Genomic DNA, 7170 nt, shown 5'->3' with positions numbered 1-7170 from the left:
TTCAAAATAAAGATTATCTATCTATCTATCTATCTATCTATCTATCTATCTATCTATCTATCTACATATATATCTTGATAGGAGAGTGGACAGATATGCTAGCAGCCTGATATAAGCTCTAAGTCTCATAATTTGGGAGTTCTTTTCCTGTGGTGCAGACCGGTTGCACAAACATTGTTGCATTAGGCTTTTACTATGTCACCCTGTTGAGATTAGCGTTTGGGGGACCAGTGCTAAGATGCTCTGTAAATAATAAATGTCTGTTCTCTTGTATTGTCAAATGTCCAGACATCTTGTATTTTCTGTCAGATATGAATAAGTATATATGTCCTGTATCCACATACACACACGTACATACACATATGCCATGTGGCAAACCTAGTGCTAATTAAATCCTAAAAAAAACCCCTCAAGTGGTATGACCTATTATTACCACCCACTTTACAGATGGAGAAACTAAAGTTAAGTGAAGTAGCTCTTTGCCTAAGGTCAATATGATGGTTCACAGAGTTGGGTTTCAAGTCCAGCTATTTAACACTGAAGTATATGCTCTTCGTAGTGTAATACTTTATTTTCTTCTATTGACTTGTGGCACAAAGGGCAAGTCATTTGTCCTCTTTGTGCCTCAGTTTCCCCATATTTGATGTGAAGGATTAGATTGTATGACCAGTAAGCTCCATTCCAATTACATCATTTTAAGATTCTATTATTCTCTTCCTGCCTTGTTTCCAGGTTCTCCCTATAGGTACCCTCTTTTCTTGCAGACTCTTCTGTTATGGATCCCTATGCACAAAACACATACCCTTACATTCAAGTCTTTGTCTGGCTACCAACTTCATTGATCAAGGTCTTATTGATTTGTCAAGACACAAGAATCATTAGGAGAGCCTTGGTGATGGCTCTCTAACATCATCCGCTACCCACAATATTCATTTGGCCTGTAAAGCATTTGGCATATGTTGCTTCACCTACAATTTTGTTTGTTTTATATACACTTCAAAACAACATCAGTGTATAGTTACTTATCTTCATGGCATCTTGCATTTGAATAGGCACTTAGGTTAACAACAGAAAGTTATAACAGAAAGAAAATGTGTGTGTGTTTTAAAAGATGATTCAAGCAATACATGTCACAAATGATAACAGAAATATCCTTTTGTCTTGTTTAAACATCAATCTTGTTTGCAGCCAGTATGTTCCTTCTGTCATTATTTCAACAAGCATTTATTAAGTCCTACTCTTTACCATGTATTGTACTTGGTGCTAGGAAAAGTCATGAACAAATGAATGTGGCCCTGGCCTTCAGAAAGTTTATAGTCAATTGAGGAGGTAGGAAGGATATACATTAACTGAATACTTAATATTGTAGGCAGGTTTCTAGAATGACCCCAACAGTTCCTAGGTCCTGGTACTCAGGCCCTTGTGTAATTCTCCCTCTTTGTGTCTAGGCTGAACTTAGAACTCACTTTTCATGCTTCTGATGAATAGAATACAGGAAAAGTGATGAGATACCATGTCCATGTTCAGATTACAGAAGACTGTGAGTTCTGTCTTACCAGCTCTCTCTGTTATTGGCTCTGACTCTCATCCTCCAGGTTCCTGCCATTTGGGGAGACTCTCTGTGGAAAGGCCCACATCCCAAGGAGCCAACTGCTCATAAGGAATTGAGGTGACATCAGTTATTAGTGGCTATTGACTTGCCTGTAAGGAAGCCGTGTGCTATGTCATTGAAAATCAGATTATTAATACAGATGAACTTGGAAGAGAGTGCCTGATTAATGCTGCTAAGACATTAATGTCATCCAGAATTATTGGAATAAGTGGTGATTTTTTCACTAATATGGAATAGATACTGTACTTGCTACTAAATGTACAGATGTAAGAGGCCAGTCTCACTATGCAGTCAATTCTGTTAATATTCTGAAAGACCATGGGAGAAGTTAAATGGAGAGTATGCCCATCAATAGCTATGCATTCAACTGTGTGGTGGGATCCCAAGGCATGCCCAGCAGAATCGTTAATGGAAAATTGCTGGCCTTGACTTCAGCCTGCAGAAAACAAAAATGAAGCTTGGTGTACAGGTAGTTATTACAGACCCTGAAAAACTGGACCAGATTAGACAGAGAGAATCAGATATCACCAAGGAGTGACTCAGGAAGATCCTGGCAACACATGCCAACGTTATTCTAACCACTGGTGAAATTGATGGGAATTGATGGAATTGATGATATGTGTCTGTGGAGACTGGAGCAATGGCAGTTAGAAGAGCTTTAAAAAGGGACCTAAACGCATTGCTAAAGCTTCTGAAGCAACTATTCTGTCAACCCTGTCCAATTTGGAAGATGAAGAAACCTTTGAGGCTTCTTGTTGGGACAAGCAGAAGAGGTAGTACAGGAGACAATTGTGATGGTGAACTGATCCTGATTAAAAACACTAAGGCTTATACAACTGTGTCAGTTATCTTATGTGGGTCAAATGATTTCATGTGCGATCAGATGGAGTGTCCACTACATGATGCTCTTTGTGTGGAGAAGAGAGTTTTGGAGTCAAAATCTGTGGTTCCGGGTGGAGATGCTGTAGAATATACCTCAAAACCTACACAACCAGCATGGGGTCTCTGTGTTACAGAACAGGGGGCCTGGCCCTGAGTTGGTCTGCTTAGGGCCAGCCAGTAGTGTGTGGGTTCTTGATTTCATGTAGGAAAGATTTCACAATACAAATCCAGGTGACTATGAGGGTGTATTTATTAAAGCTAAAGACAGTAAAACAAGGAGAGCCTAGGCTGGGCTAGCTGCCTTAGCTCACTGGGAAGTCAGAGAAAAGGAGGCCTTGAGGACAGGTTCAGGGGATTAACCTCGGAGGAGCTGCTATTGCTCACTGCTCCCCTAATTGCAAGTCTTGGAGTTCCTTACAGTTTAGGAGATGCGTGCCTGTGGAGGAAGAGGTGAGGGAAGAAGAGGGGGAAAGAAATGGTGTGGGCAGCTCCCCAGAGGGAGAGTACACGCATTGGGTCCTTAGTCTTGAGGCTTTTATCTCTCTCTTGCAGGCGGGAATCCTAGGGAGGTCTTGGGGGAGGGTGTCAGCAGAATATTCATCCGTTTTCCAGGTGTGGTCTTTCAGGGTCATGGTCTCCACTGATTGGTCAGAGCCAGGGCAAGAGGTCATCAGTCACTATAGTTGGTTCTGGTGTAGCCCACCTGGTTTTGCTGCTTTTCTGGGCCTGGAGCTGAATACAACTGAGACCTAGATGTCATCTTCTAGATGCTATCTCTAGGGAGGTGAACTTCTGTATCTGGCTGTAAATTGCTTGCCCATTTTGTTTACCTATTTGTCTCAGTTTCCTCTTCCACTTGTTAAGGAATTTTCTTAGGTTTTCACTATCCTATTTCATCTGGAACAGCTTGCTATTGCAGTCTGCAGAATCTCTTCCTGTTATTCCTAATAACAGTAGCAGTTAATGCTACCCAAGACTCCACTGATCTGGTTGCAAAGTTAAGAGCTTTTAATAATGAGGCTCAAATTAACCCAGGGTGTAAAAGTCAAAATGGATCGGTCTTGATCTTGTCAATGGTAAAACTTGAGACAACAACCAACCATAGTTAAAGTTGAGTTTGAAATTTGCAACAGAAGCTGCGATTACCATGCTCTAAATTGATGATCTTATTAAATTACATCCAGAAAGCAAAGATGTTAAGCACGGATGTTATGCTGACGTTATTCACTCAGGAGCTGTCAGTGATGATCTCTCTTCTATTTGTAACACTATAAAATGCAGTTGTCTAATACCTTGCATGTTACACATTGAAGTACAACAAGCTGTCAAAAAAGTCACATCTATAAAGACCCTTTTTCCAAATAAGGTAATATTCATAGGTTCCAGGTATTGGGATATGTCTGTTGGGGGGCTACTATGTAGCCCCCTATATCTAGTTTTATTTCTTTCTCATGAAGATTATAATTTCTTTCTGTTGTCCTGAAATTTTCAGTCAAATGAGGTCAGATCTAGTCTTGGTTTGGCAGAGAGACTCATCCACTTGAGATGAAATTGTCAACAGCAGTCCAGCTGAATGTTGAAGTTAGTGAGAGGAGACCTGAAGAGAGGGAAGCAATGGGCCAGAGCAAGCCAGATGGCTGATGTGTCAACAAAAAGCAGTTCAGACTTGTGGAATTTGTCAGCATTTCCCAGAGACTCTCATATTAGAGAACCCAATAAACAACTGGACTTCCTGCCATTACACAGGATGTGGAGGGTGTGAGTGCAAATTGTTGTAATTTGGGCATTTAAGGGAAGTGTAGTTAACCCCTGACTTTGGGAACTACTAGGTAACATATATTTCCAGTATCCCGATTTAATAATAAATAAGGATAAGAATCATTTTTAAGGGCTTCTTTGGATTAAAATACTCAATTTTATCAAATTACTCGATTCTGTTTTGAATTGTTTCTTCTTTTCTATTCTCTGCTGTCTGTCCTATGAAGCTACTTTCTTTGACTACTGGATCCAAGTGACCTTTCTGCATAATCGGAACGCAGGGCTGATTACCCCATTGCAAAAATGGAGCAGAAAAGTACATGGCTGCAAAACAGCCGACACCCCCCAGGGAGGATTTCCTTAAACCACCCACGCAGTCTTTTTCCAAGGGAGTATTTTGACATTGGATAGGGATTACCCATGTGGACCTTGGTCACTCTCCTTACACTATTTCAGGGTGTATATAAAGCAATTCTATCCGAGCCATTTAAAACACACACTGGGTTTTTTGTTGTTATTCTTAATGAAGTGTCAGAATCAATTATAATGTGAAGCAATTGTTCTGTTTGGAGCATGGAGATGTAGAGCACTACTCTAACCCATAAAGAACAATGAGAATATTTATGTTATTTATGATAGTTCTTTTAATATTCTTATCTACTAATTCCATCATCTGTCATTTCTGGGTCTGTTTCTATCAACCAATTTTTCTCTGGGAATGGGTCACATTTTCCTGACATTGAATGTCCAGTAATTTTTATTGAATGTTGGATTTAAATTTCACATTATTGAATACTTATTCCAGTAAATTGTGTTTAACTTTGTTCTGACAGGAAGTTTTTTGCAGATTAGCTTGATCTTTTCTAGGCTCCCTTTGAAGGTTTTCTTGGGACCTGTCTAGCATAGCCTTACTGTAGATCAAATTTAGTTCCACTGTAAAGGTTTGACCTATCTGGGGCCACTACTAAACTCCTCATATATCCAGCAAGGTATTTACAGTCTGGCTGGTGGGAATCTGATTTAGTCTTAATCCTGAATGAATTTTGGGAACTATTTGGTTTATAGTTTCTGAGTACCATGTTTTGCCAGATATAATGCACACTTTTTTCCCCAAATTTTTGAGGGAAAAATAAGGATGCACATTATACATAGGTAGTACTAATTCCATATCTATATAAATGTTTTTAATTCTTTTATTTATGCTTATATGTTAAAATGATATCCATATGCAAAATAATACCCTGGAATATGATAATTGGTTCTGTTTCTAAATATAAACAAATAAATAACTGAATTAAAAAATTAAAATGAAAAATTTCTTTCCTGAAAGTTTGGGCCCAAAACATGGGTGCACGTTATACATGGGAGTACATTATACACAGCAAAAATACAGTTATTGTTCTTCCTCGGTTCTTTGCCAGCCTCGGGGAGTTTCATCCTTTGTATGTATAGATTGATAGTCAGTGTCTCAAAATGACCTATATGCCAATTTCTTGATCTGTTTCTATGTAAAACTCCCTTCTCTCCACTATTAATGATCCCTGTCTCTCAACTCAGCAAGACTTCTAGGCTCTGTTTGGGTTCCCTTTTCCCAAGCCATCGCCAAGAAATTACTCCCAAGAGTTAACTCAGGGCAATGATAGGGTTTATCTTTTTATTTATTATTTTATTTTTAATTGTATTTTTTCCATTACCATTTATCCCCCTTATCCATTACCCTTGGATATCATAGTACTGCATTATCTGTTATCCAATGTCTGAAAATAATTGTTTCATTTTTTTGTCAAAGTATGTAAATTTTTTACTTTATAGGGAATGAGGAGAAGTGCAGATCTGTGCAGTTACGCTTTTAAGGACCACAGTCATACATTCAAACTCCCTTATCAGGGGTTATATCTACCAGTGTACTCTACATTTTGACTGAGAAAATATGGACCAAGATCTGCACTTAAGTTCTCTAACCAGGTACCACCAGCAACTTAGCTTGGAGTAAATTTGGCAAGTTTACCTTCAGTCAACTTCATTGCACTTTTGAATCCTTTTTATCCTCAGGTTCCTGCAGTCTCTATCCTTTCTTTCTATCAAAACCTTTCTCTCAGAAAGCCTAACATATTTTAATAGTGATCAAACCTTAACTGAAAGAAATGAAGCTCCAGTGCTGATAAATTTCAGCAGATGGTAGAGAAGTTGAGGCGGGCAGGGGAGCCATCTGGTGGGTTCTTTCCACACATTTTCCTATCTGTAGGCCCAGAAATAGTTCCGATTTCAAGCAAATTAATTCCTTATTTCTCTCCTCAAATAAAAACACCTTTGAATTGAGATCTACTTCAGCTAAGGGCTCAGTAAGAGTTCAAGTACTTGAATTTCACAACAATTCATGAATTGCACAAGTCTTGTAACCCACCTTCACCCAGAGGGTGTGCCATCCAAGTTGCTGAATGCCATGTACAAAGCTCCAAAGTTAACTGGACTGTGTGTGTGTTGGAGGAACTTCCACTGGCTAATGTTCTGCCCTTGCCAGAACTTCACAGAAGCAGCTCTGCAAATGTCATGCCAGTGTCCACTTAATGTAGAACATTAAGGCCACTTGCACAATCCAATATTGCATTAGCTGAATAAACCACCCCTCAGAATTGCAGCATTCAGTTCATTCACTGAGTCAGACTATGGGTTTATATAATCCCTTTCTTCATGTGAAGCTAAGGCTTAAATTAGACAGTTTATGTTCATAAAGAAAGTTAGTATACCTCCAATAACACATGGCCCGATAATAAACTTGTGAAAATCAGCCTAATGTAAACCATGTGTTTGTAGAAATCCTGTCCGTTCTTTAAGACTCAGCAAGAAACTGCTCCCACAAGAAGCTGTGATGGTTAGTTTTTCATGTCAACTTAGCAAGCCTATAGTTCTGAGTTTTT

The 7170-nt window shown here is 39.1% G+C and overlaps 1 pseudogene; it reads left to right on the top strand.

The window, feature by feature from the left end:
* Nucleotides 1-1795: 1795 nt before the first annotated feature.
* On the top strand, nucleotides 1796-6105 carry LOC112298060 (T-complex protein 1 subunit alpha-like; annotated as a pseudogene).
* Nucleotides 6106-7170: the final 1065 nt, after the last annotated feature.

Source organism: Desmodus rotundus, chromosome 5 (assembly GCF_022682495.2).
Source record: "Desmodus rotundus isolate HL8 chromosome 5, HLdesRot8A.1, whole genome shotgun sequence".
Lineage (NCBI taxonomy): Eukaryota > Metazoa > Chordata > Mammalia > Chiroptera > Phyllostomidae > Desmodus > Desmodus rotundus.
This window is presented reverse-complemented; position numbering and strand designations above follow the sequence as displayed.